The sequence below is a fragment of the Anser anser genome (genome assembly GCF_964211835.1).
Source record: "Anser anser genome assembly, chromosome: 2".
NCBI classification, from domain to species: domain Eukaryota; kingdom Metazoa; phylum Chordata; class Aves; order Anseriformes; family Anatidae; genus Anser; species Anser anser.
In genome coordinates, this window is record NC_139721.1 from 103,178,398 (window position 1) to 103,191,050 (window position 12,653).

The 12,653-nt window shown below is 41.5% G+C and overlaps 1 protein-coding gene across 6 annotated transcripts in view; it reads right to left on the bottom strand.

The window, feature by feature from the left end:
- COA1 (cytochrome c oxidase assembly factor 1) overlaps positions 1 to 12,653 on the bottom strand; it is a 52,718-nt gene that overhangs the window by 11,480 nt on the left and 28,585 nt on the right. Inside the window, exon 1 of one of the 6 annotated variants that reach the window (XM_083823130.1) lies at positions 11,142 to 11,292. The exons of the other annotated variants lie outside the window; for them this stretch is intronic. The gene's annotated coding sequence lies outside the window, so the exon portion shown is untranslated. Of the gene's footprint in view, positions 1 to 11,141; positions 11,293 to 12,653 lie in introns of those variants that run through there. 6 annotated transcript variants of the gene reach the window in all.

Below are 12,653 nucleotides of genomic sequence, written 5' to 3' on the forward strand. Positions count from 1 at the left end.
GCCCTCTGGCCGACTGCTTGTTGCTCCCATCGGCTGCATGGCTGAAATGCCACAGAGGTGGCACGTTAGAGAAGGGAAGCTGAGACGTGCTGAGAGACTTGCCTCGTGTCCCGAGACTTTCTGAAAATTACTTACAGCTTGCAAAGCACAGAGGGTATTAAAGAGAAAGGAAAAAAAAAAACCCTAGACTTCATTTGCCACAAAGGGAGTAATTGTAAGACAATGCATTTAGGGGACTCTTATAAATACAATATGCAATTGCATCCTAATGAGGGAGGCTCAAATTGCTATCTGTGACAGAGATCTCTCCTCAGAACCTGTTATACCACTAAAAAGTATGCAAGTCAACTTGTGGAAAAGCATATTTCTTCACAACTGGTAATTAAAAAAGCACAATTTCCAAACTACACTGTTCTGCGAAAAGATCTTTTCCCTCATGCTCTTCAAGATTAAGTGGAGATTAGCACATGTAAAAACACCAAGCCTACAGTTACCAAAAGAAGAGACATTAAATCATTTTAAGTGACATTCTCTAAAAATAAGTATTAAGGAGCAGAACTGCCTAATAAGGGCAATGTTCATTTCATGCCTTAAAAATAGTAAGATCTGGTGGAAAAGGTAATATTCAGATATGACTTTGAAGTTAAGCAGGATGCAGAGAGTTAACAATGAGATTTAACAAACCCAGAGAGGTGGAAGACTCCCAGGGTTACATGTGAAATGGTGGGTTACTGCAACAATAAAGTCTGTTTTTAATTAGACTTTGTTTTCTCCATAGAGGATCTTCTAAAAATAGGCTGGACTTAAGAGATTCTCCCTAATTTCAGTAAATTCAGATCTTCTGTTCTGGTCTCTGCAATTCATGTAGGTCATTATTTTTCCACTGGTGCTAGAGGTTGGTCTCAGGCACCTCCACCAAAGGCAGGGGAGCAGTGAAGCTAAGAGCATTTTCACAAAGCTACAACCATTCATTTGACTTGCCTCTGACTGGAGTGGGGAAGCTGGGGCTGCAGGTTCTTTGGGAAAGGCACCTCCTCCTCCTCCTGGCACCACCAGCACCTCTGGCTTCTAGGTGCTATCACAGTCCAAACAGTAAACAATAATATTGCTGTGAATTCAGAGAGAAGCTACTTGACCTATGCAAGCTTACTGTGATCACTGCCGGTTACCTCAGTTTGGGCCACTGACTACCTTCCTGGCCAAGACAATACACTGACAGGCCACTAATACATGCAACTGGAGCCTTTAAACCACTAAACCACTGCAGTCCTGAGGTGTCAGCTTGACATGCTAAATATGTGTGGCAAAAGACTATCATTAAATTACATTAAAACTTATCAAGTGGCCTAAGCTTGGACCTGAGCATCTAAATTCAAGGCTGGAACTATTGCCCTTGGAGCCTCCAAAAACCCCTCTGCAACTGAGGCTGGTGGGAATTGAGTCGGCCTCAGCTTCAGCTTTTGTGAAAACCACCCAGGTAGTCACAGCAGTCACAGGAGGTGAGGGTAATGTCAGGGAAACCACACACAAGCACACGCTTGCATCTCACATTCTTGCTATTTGGCTAGCTCAGATGGATAAATACAACCCATCCATTGATCTCCCCAGATCCATAAGGCATCTGGGTCTGAGCCAATTTCTACACTAAGAACATGCCAGGACAAAATTTTAGAGACAGCTTGTTGACATTTACTGTCTAGAAAATACCTGCATCATTGGTACTGTCACCAAAGAGAGGTAAGTACAGCAGAAGCTATTTTGACAGGATAGCCATTTCAGTGTGTTATTTTCCCCTTTTTCAAGGAAATAGTCTCAACATACTAGTTACCACATTTCCAAGAAATAACAACACAAGTTGTGCCCCCTTCCAGCATGTTCAGAAATGCTGAAGACTTTGCATATACTATCTGCCTTCATCAAAAGCTCAGCAACCTGTAGAAAAGAAATTTGCTTAATTCAGAGTCAAACCGAAAGTAGTTGTAATGCTTTTTTTCTCATTTGTTCTTCTCCAGCTGCACAAAAAAAGGCATATTTTGATACTTAGGGAGGTAAAACATCCCTATCGGCCAGATTTGAAATGGTGCCCTCAGGGGTCTCCAGGTGGACTGTTTCCTAGAAAAATGCAACTTATCCTGGTTAAAATGCTTTGAAAGGACAACAGTATGTATGAAGAATATTACTGGCAAGCCAGAGAGATGTGCTAAGTTTATTCTTCTGCATTCACTGCTACCTAATTAACAAGGAAAGTGAAAGTGGTCAATAGAGTGATTAAGGAAGGACTCCAAGCAGCCACCTTTTCTTTCAGTTGTATCACATCTCCTGGGGCCATACACTACAATGCAGGTGGCTTGTTCAGTTATTACAAAGCCTAACATGGTGCCTATAGATATTTTAGTTTCATTTCCTTTTTCTCCTCTCTTGTGCACTCCCACTTGCACATTTTAATGTACTTATATATCTTCTGTACTCCACTGGCACAATCTACTTCCCCATGTGCTACAGTCTCATTCAGATGGTTCCCCTGCACTACACTTCTTTTCCTCCTATCTGCCTAGCTTCAGTCCTCTACTTGTTCTCTTCCCCTGCAGACTATTGCACCACCCAGTGCTGTGCAGGCAGAAACAGCAGTACTATCATTCCCGTTGATCCGAGGAGCCTTCTCCTGCCATCACGCAGCTTATCCCTCTGTGAAATTGTTTCCATCTTCCTAACTATGATAACGAAGTCAGGTGACTGAATCCTTTTTGCTTTTCTCCCAAGCTACAATGATGCTGCAGCCCAGTTTCTTAAGTATCCCCTCTATGAAATGGTTTCTGTCTTCCTAACCACAGATAATGGAGGCAGATGCCAAAACCATTTCTGCTTTTCTCCCAAGTTGCAATGATGCTACATCATAGTTTCTTAAGAATTTTCGAAGGCTAGGCTTATGTGCCAGCCAGTTCAGCAACCCTTACCAGAGCATCCTCAAAGACAAATACAGCTGCTTATGCTTTCTGCTGAAAGACAAGGGATATCACAGAAAAGGGGCATGACTAGGGCATGTTATTGGAGAAGCAAGATAATTATACCTACAGTGTGACCCATTTTTGCTGTTATTAGAGCACAGCATTATAGGTTAATGCCTAATAATCTGTCATTAACATCCCTAATTGTACGTTTCTGGAATTGGATACTCTAGGTGGGAGGAAGGTGTGAATGTTCACCTTTGTATTTTAAAGGTGAATTGCAAAGGTTTAAGAGTAAGAACTCCTAAGTAGGGTAAATGAAAAACCTGCATCCAAAGGAGAGGGAAAAAAAGATGGTGTTTATGCTTTTAACAGTGAGTGTTTTTTTCCTGAGAAAACTATAGGACAGCTTCTTTGCTTCCCTGCCACTGGGAGTGAGGTCACCAGAGCTGCAATCCAACGTTCAAAAGGATTGCTCCACTCTGTACCAGCACCTCCCCACAGCCTGCATCACAGCACAGCTTCCAAAGGGCCACATTAAAACAAAAAAATCTCATAAAGAAACAGCAAATACATCCTTTAGACTGTCTCAGGAATAATACGCTGTGCTTAAGAGAGGCTTAGCAGAAGTGGACTGTCAAGCCAGAGAGCTTTTCATATTGTGATGTATATTTTCTGTACATAGTTTCCTCGAATAGGTTCACTGAACCTGCAAGGTAAGAGATCAGTGGAGAGTACCAAACCATTTTTCATGGAAAGATCAAAGAGCTTGCAATGCCTTGTATGCGGTGGCAACTACTTAGTTCTCATGCCAGTCTATGGCCATTTTTATGTCCAGTACATTAATTATGCCAAAGACACTAGCAAGTTCCCAAAGCTGAAAGACCAACCTACCTAGCTGTAACTCATCTTGCTTTCTCACAAATTCTGAGATGGGTAAAAACATCCAAATACAAGGAGTCTGCAATAACTTTCCTGGAAGAAAGATCGTATTTTACCATGTAAAATGAAAAGGAAGTTGTCACAAAATTCCCTAGCAGTACTCCAGATGTCACTGGGCTAGGACCTGTACATGGCTACATTAGAAGTTAGTCACTGCCCAGATATTTACAGTCCCTAACTCCACTCCTGATAAGGTTTACGTCTGTCTGTAGTCTTACTAACTTCAATAATACGATCCACATGCATGCAATAAATAGGCGTGCAGTAGACAGTGACCTAAAGGAACCAAATGCCAAGGGAGATTGTCACAGGAAAAAAATGTTTCAGGCAGGAACACAGTGTAAATCATATGATGCTTGTTCCCTTGTAATGTGCCTGCTTCCTTAAATGAAGGGGAGGAAAGATGTGATCCGGTCTGCTGTGATCAGCATGAAGCCCGATTTACGAAGCCTTTAAAAATTAACAACATAAGTGAAAGCAATCAATAGAGTGACTAAGGATTCAAACAGCTACCTTCGTCTTAAGGTCAAACATATTGTTGATATAATGCTTTTTATTACGCAGTATTATAGCAATACATATTTTTGCATATGACAAACACCTTGCTTTTATTCATACTTCCTACTGAAAACCAAAATTAAATAAAACGCTATCCCAAATTTCCCTAGATTCTCAGAAGTGGTATGTTTATTTCAAGTGCTCATCTTTACACTCTACCCAAAGGGCCTCTCCTTCAGAAAATGCTGACCCTATCCTTCTTCTGAAAGTCAAGTCCCTTTGAAATACATCAGATCAACACTTAAAGCCTAAGGCTTTGAGAAAAACTAATTACTTTCGAACATCTTGGACACCTGGATCATTTCCAGAAGTTGGTCCTTGCCCATATGAGTAGAACTGGTTCAGTATCAGCTAAATCTGTTAACGCAAATTAAGATCTGGGAAAAAAATAACCTCAAATACTCATGACATTTTAATAAGTGTTGAACGCCAGAAACAGCAGAAGACCAATGGGGATTCTGACCTAAAAACACTCTGTTCTGAGACAAAAAAAAAAAAAAAAGAGCTATGATGGGAACCATTAAAAAGAAAGAAAGAAAAAAAAACTGTGGTACTTAAAGGTGTCCATTCAGACAGACCTAGCTTGTTAACTTGCATACAGAGCTATGTGAAATAAAGATGGAGAGAGCAAAAGGGTAAAAGAAGTGGTGGAGCCTGGCACACATAACATCTGGTGTCAGACCTCTAACTTGATCTAAGGAATAGATTTTGATTTATCCATCCACCTCTGGAAAAATAAAAAGGTATGCTGGATGTTCACAAATCAGTTGGGAGTGAATCAGCTTCTCTTCCAAAAATGAGTCAAGAGGAATTAGAGAGAACAGCTGACTGCAATCCATATTTTCCTCCTCTGAACACATGCGGGGAAAAAAAATGAGGGGAAAATGTCTCTCTTTTTAATGGTTCAAATGATGTCTTCATTTTATTCACTACATCTCAGGTCCTTCTATAGGGAAGACAGAGATTTTTCATTTTGCAGAGCTGTGGCAGAAGTACCGGGAATGGCTTCACAGGAAGCCTGTGCCAGGTTGAGCACTTGGTTTCTAGTGACCGAGGCTGTGCCTGCACCATCCTCTCTTTTAGGCTAAAACACACCAGTCTAGACACGTTCCGCAAAATGTCAGGGCTGTTTCCCATAGCAAACCTACTTTTAGGGATATGGAGACAAGCTTCTTCTACAGAGCTAGAACATAGGGCTTGGCCCAGCAATGAGGTGTTACAGTCTGGGAACTGGACAAAAGCACAAACCACCCTTTTAAAACAGCCAATATCTATACAGGCCTGTTGTTTCCTAAAAGTGCTGGGATCTTTGAAAATTAGGCTGCTTTCTGGCACTTTTAAGACACGCCCTCACTGGTAGCTTTCAAAGAGGACTGCTAACAACATTCATTATTTACTCATAAATTATTGCTACAATAAATAGCAATACTCATTGCTACTTTTTTTTTTCAGATACTTTTTTGGCAGTGTTTTAAACATTTGCTCATCACATGCTAGATTACCAAGGGCTAAATGTAATGAAATTTGACAAATATGGCACACATGTAACACACAGGTGTGCTGTGATCCATTAGAAAAAGAGAATAGGATCTGCTAGCTGGGAATCACAGCTGCTAATAACACTGGCAGGAATCCATGCCCACAGACTTCCTAAATTGAAGGCTGTACAGGAAAGACTTTGTCTTTGACCACAACACACAATTTTTTCCATTTGTTTTTGTTTTCTTTTCTCATTGCAAGCTACTCAGCTCTTTCTTTGTGGGAATTAGGAAGAGTGATAAAGAGATGCCATCACTTTTATAAAATGTTACTCCCAGAGATCTCTTCCCAGATAGAAAAAGCCTCTAACTCTGTGTGACTTTTAATTTATCTGTGCCTTTTGTGGTTCATATGACAGCAGTGCAGGCAAAGCAGAAGACAGTGCTCCTGGGTTTCATAAGCTGCTCAGGGACTGACTCACTGGATCACTGTGGCTAAAACCATAAACTTTGGGTGTCTCAATTCACACTTGCAAAAATAAGTGACTAAATACTTCCTGGTTCCTACTTCGCTGGAAGATAGTGACATTTAATGACGGCACAATGCTCTGACGGCCTAAGATACAGCGTTACTTAGGTATGAAATTGCCCAGGTGCAATTGCAGCATGTGAAGCGGCACGACAACGTGCTCCAGAAAAGGTATTTTGCAGCCTGGCACAGGGTGTGTTGTCGGACTAGCAGAATAATTACAGCAGCCGCAGTTGGCAGTTATTATAAAATTAAAGAAGCCGTCATTAATAATCCGTGACTACCTGCCTTATAGTATTCTTCAGTCAACAGGCATGAGAGTGAGGGGGTGGAGGAAACCGTCACGCCTGCTAAGTCACTGTAGAAGGCCGATACCTTTATTTTTCATCACTTTGTAATCTGCTGGTTTACTTCTTCCTGGTGGCTCTTCTGACTGGCTCTTCCCTCCCTGCTCACTCTCACACGGTCTTCCAACCAAAGGAAGGCAAGGATCTTTGCCAGGGAAGCGAGCAGTCTTAACTGCGGCAGGGAGGCCCAGCGAAACACGGCCCTCGCTCTACTGTCCCAGCCTGGTGAAGAGAGATCTCCCCCCTGGGGCCACGTTCCCTGGCCTGGGCTGCCCACCGTGCCTGCTCCTCCTTTCCTCTGAACGTGTCTCCTCAGCATGCTCTCCTGCTTCTCGAGACCATTTTGTCCACCACACACCTCTCCCCGTTTATACCGCACCAGGACTTGTCCTCTCACATCTCGCTCCTTGCCTTCTGCGCTCAGGCAGATGGTTGAAGGAGGAGAGAAAAGCAACTTGTTTCCTCGCTTCCTCAGACAAACACACGCTCTCCAGAGCAGACAGATGCCTTAAAGTCAGATACAGGGCATCAATTCATCTTTTGGGTTCAGCTGTAGTGTATAAAGCATTCGCTGGCTCTGGTCTAATGCTTTTTGACATTGTCAGACCCCCTTCAGTGAACTACTGCCTTGTAACCAGCTTGACAGCAAGTATTGTTCTACATTTATTAATACCGTACGTGCTATCTTCAAACTGACATATTCCAAGGCCAGGCATCAGCTGTGTTCAGCTCAGGCTTGAAAAAAAAAAGTATTCAGACAACAGCACAGACCTCCTGCTGCTAATAAGTAAATAAATAAATACATGCCTTCACCACGCTGCTACCACATCTTTTTACCCTTTCCACCTCTAATTTGCAACATTTTTTTTCCTCGGGGTTTCAAAATTTCAAGCACCCACTTCCCTGTACCCTCCCCTTTTCAGCTTCTTTAGGAAAGTTTTTTTTTTCTTTTTTTCCTTTTTTTTTCGGTCTTCTTTCAATTTATTCTTTTCTCTGTTTTTTTGGATGCAAACCTAAATTCCAGAAACTTGAATCTACATAAAAGTTAATTAACTTCAGAAACTGTTTCTCCTCTCCTTTTTATTTCTATTTTTATTTTTCAGAATGTAAATATTTTGTTACTATAGCCACTATAATTTTCTATTATTTTTAAAATGTTCAGCTTAGTGGGTTATGTTTACTTAGTCAATAAGCTGATGATGCCCATGACAGGACCAGAAGTGTTTGGTTAGCAGCAGGGAGGAAAAAAAATCAATAACTCCAAGCATTTGGCAGCTTTGTGGGCAGGAAATCATTTGTATTCTCTGGTTTAAATCAATGACCTTCTTTTCTTTGCTGTTCCAACAGGAAATTATAAACTCTGTGAACATTATTTGCATAGTGCCTTCTGCAATACACTTGTATATGCTTGGGCAGAGCAATATGTTAACCCCAGCAGTGCTTCCCTGAGGTCTGTTAGACAAACCCAGGCACTTTAGCTTGGAGTGTTCCAGCTGCAGGCACTTGTATTTTTAGAAGTGGAGGCAGAATTGAGCACAATGCGAGACGAGCTCCTTCTCCACTTCCAACAGCACCATCAAAAAATGAAGGCATTATTATTTGATAACAGCAGTGTTTACTGCAGAAGTATGAAAAAATGCCCTTTTTGTAAACTTGCCAAGATGTTCTATTTTCAGTATGATGGACAGAAACTTGTCACTTTACCTTAGAGCTGCCTTCATGTCTTATTTGCCATGGTTACCCTAACGTGCCAGGTAAGGTTTGAAAGCACTGCAGCTTTGCTTGAACTCTGCTTAGAACTACAGACTTCATGCTTATGAAAGTCTCAGCCTCCCCTATCCTGCCCTTTTACTAAATGCATCTAAGAAAGAGAAAAGAAATTGCCAACTTGTTTTGTCATGATCCTATTCCCACAGATGGGAAACTGTTCCAAGAAGATGAAGTTGTGAGAAAAGGCAGTGGTGCGCCCAGCATTTAGCTAGCTTTCTGACTTCTGATACTCACCACTGCACCAAGTCCACGGTGGCTATTTATGGCACTTAAGAGAGACAGCATTCAAGAAGACAAGCTTGTCTTACAAGATGGAGAAAGTGTGCAACCCCTCCCTTTTTCTTTCCTCCCCCCCCCCCTTTTTTTTTGCCCTCCAGTGAGATCACAGCGTAGCCCCGAAGCCTGGGACACTTGTTCGTGCCCAGAATTTACTGTTGCAGTTTCTGGGCCTAAGCAACCCCTTTATATGCTTATCTTCGTCCTCTGCAGGAGACTGACATGGTGTATTGAACCCCAAAACCCACTACAGCCTCAGTAGTCTGCACTGAAATTAAATGTCATAAAATTCAGACATCCATATTTGTATGCTTTGTTTTTGCACACAACAAGTCCTATCGTGGTAGTTCTCAACAACAATCCCATGCTCCCAATGCCATTGGCATAAAGCAGCAGTCACGAGGTGATACCTGAAGTAGTTATGTCACAGCTCTCCCTCCCTAAAACAGAAGGATAGTAATACTGCTTTGAGTGATTGAATTGGAAGTAATATGTAATTCCAGTACTCCTGCTTATTTCCTACTAATTTGTCAAATGTAAGGTTGCCCATCCTGACCCCACCACACTTTCTCCTACCCACTGCAAAGCAAGGATCAAGGGATATCTAGAGCATGTTGCACAGGATGGCTTTGGAATACCTCCAGGGAGGAAGACTCCACAGACGCTGGGCAAGTGCAATGCTCAGTCACGCTCACAGTAGAGAAGTGCTGCCTAACATTCACACTGAACCTCTCGTGTTTCAGTTTGTGCCCACTGCCTCATGTCCTGGCATTGGAAACCATCAACAAGAGCCTGGCTCCATCTTGTTCACACACCCCCTACAGATATTTAGACACATTGATGAGATCCTCCAAGCTTTCTTTTTTTCTAGGCTGAACAATCCCAGAAAGCAGAGTGCTAAAGCAAAGGATGAATTAGGTTGCTATTGTTCAGTTGACTTACTTCTACTGCAAAAAGCAGTTCAAAAGCAAATGTGCCTTTCTTTCCCTACTGCTTTTCCTCCCTCCACATACATATGTGTCCCAAAGTGTCATGCTGTCACCATTCCCTGTTGAACACCACACACCTGGAGTCTTTCCATGTCACAACAAGAAATGCTTTAATCTGGAGAGCAGTGCAAATAGAATAGCTCACTCCAGAACTATGAACTGGTCTGGTTAGTTTTAGGCCTTGGACTGAATTGTGAGTGATTTATGATTACATCCGAATAAAACATAATCAGAAACTGTGGAGTGATAGTGGTGTATGTACAAGGAGGAGTGGATATTCTTCTCATGGGAAGAGTGTCCAGGGATGCTCCTGTTACACATGGGAAAGTATAGCCCATAACTCCAGTCTTTTGAGGCTGTGAAAGATGTGCTATGTGACTAATTCATTTCACTAATACATGACAAGACACTTTCATAATGGAAAAAATGAGCTTCCTAGATAATTTGTTTTTTAATGTTATCTTCTTAAGACTGTATATTTTCCAGTATGCAGAAAATTGGTGCAGAATAAAAAATGCTGATAGACCCAAAAATTTAGCTTCAAAACAGAAGCTTGTGGATTATAATTTTGTTTTAATGTATTAATAAAAGTCATGGTCTTCAAGGTTTTTCCCCAGAAGTCAGCCATGTGTTTTATGTGGTCTCTGTTTACAAAAAAGGCAAATGTAATTGTTTCAGGGGAAAACACAACAACAAAAAGAACCACTAGTCTACACCACAGGAAAAAGATTTCGTCCTGCAGTGTTCAAGAGTACTTAGATGGAAATTTAGCTCAAAAACTCTGTACTGAATTGAGCCTGAGATTTACCATTCAGCTCTGGTTGTGCACTGGTCTTAAATGTATTGCTGAATTTGTACTGAATTGAATGGAATAGCAAGATTCACTCTCTCTTCTTGAGTTTTACACAGGGTAATGACTTTGCTGAGTTCAGTAGAGTTATTCTTGATTTATACCATTATAAGCAAGAGTAAAGCCAGACTAGGAATGTATGTCAAAGCAACAGTGTTCACATTTGTATTTAATCTTTGTTAAATTAAATATTTGGAATAAAATGCACTATTCGCTGCTTTTGCCACCATGAAATGGCCTGATGTATTGGTTTTTTTTAAGCTTTATAACATTGGTAATGAGGACCCATACTCTCCCAAACTTATTCTACTCACGTGGCACTTCTTCAAGTGTACATCTAATCATTTTAAATGAGGTATGACTTGCTATCAGAGAAAAGATTGGACAGCTTACTCTGTGGATGTGCAAACAATAAGATAGCAAAACTGGCTGATAGATACACAGAGCTAAAACTTACCAGGTCCACTCCTCTGCCCAAGGCTGGCACAGAAAAGGTGAAAAACTTCCTTTGCCTGCTCTCTACATTGCAATCCATTAGGTACACCCTCAAGTGTCTTATTTGCTCTTCTTCATTTGTGTTGGCCACTCCTTTCTAACAGGCCATTCTCCTCCACCCAATACAAGAGGCTAGGCAAGCCAATGGTGCTCTACTCAGGCTTGGAAGTTCCTATAAGCACAGGATTTTCCCCTGGGGATGTTTTGTCTGGGCCTTTTTATGATGCAAAGGTCTTACTGGAAGAAAGAACTGGCCCTGCAAGGTCTGGGTGCCTTGCTGAGAGATGCATACTAGTTAGCATATATAATACCCGCTGCTGGTAGGGAAAGTAAGAAGAAAACCAAACATTTTTAGCTTCTGAGCAAGCTGTGCTCCTCTGACTGCGTTTCTCCCCAAATCCGCTTGTTAACTATGATTCTGTATGTGCCATTTGTGCTTTATGGGACTGAGAGTCTAAGCCAGCTTACTGGTGAAAGTAATAACTTGCTCATTAAATATTAATGGCAATGTTTTAATTAGTCCCAGGATTCTGGTAGAAAGCTAAGCCCTTCCTTCAATAACCAGCACTTACAGATGCAGTAAGTGTTAATAACCTAATAGGAAGCAAGTTAGGCAGGCCTACATTCCATCACCCAGAAAATGGATTTCAGGTAGCTTTTGAAGGATTGTTCATGCTCTAAACCAAGGGGAAAAAAAAGGAAGAAAGAAAAAAAGAGGGCTGTTTTTTAATACAAGGAGTTGGGCTGTTTGCAGCACCTAGCACTGCAGCCCCATCCTGTTTCCTTTTTCTCTCAGATGTGATGGTTAGTGTGCTTCCTGCTATACAATTTGAACCTAAAAATGTCACCTGGTTTAGGGCTGGGGAGGGGAAGAAATTCAAATCAGACCAACAACTAGTCTCAGACTTCTAGCAACTGTGCTCCAAAAGACGAAACATAAGAAATCATGAGAGATTTAAATAGCTTTGCTTCTGACATGAGCTTTTCAAGCCATAAATGGACTTTTATAAAAAGAAGCAGGAGTATGCATGGGGATTATGCAGGAATGGGAATGGGCTGTGTATGTGAGTGTAACACCAGAAAGGATTCAGTGGGAACAGAAAAGGAATGAAGTTTTATCAAATCCTGGCCTAAAGGGCAACTGGAGCAACCAGCTGGTTTTCATCTCTATGCAAAAATGGAAGCAGCCAGTTTCACTGCCCTTCCTCCCCCAGCTCGCCAGCCACCAAGGTTTAAATTGGGAGAAACTTTCTCTTTACAGAGCCCAGTACGTTTCATGGACAACCCAAGATGAGGTTTTTGAAACATTATCTCTAGGGACAGATGATTTTCATTTTGGTAGGTAACATCTGCTTCTGATCCTGTTTTTCTTCCCTAGTTAAAAAAAAAAAAAAAAAGAAAAAAAAAGAGGGAGACTGAAACTTTATTCACTTAAGTAACTGGCCGGCTTAGGAGGTGTCTTCTGTATTTTCCA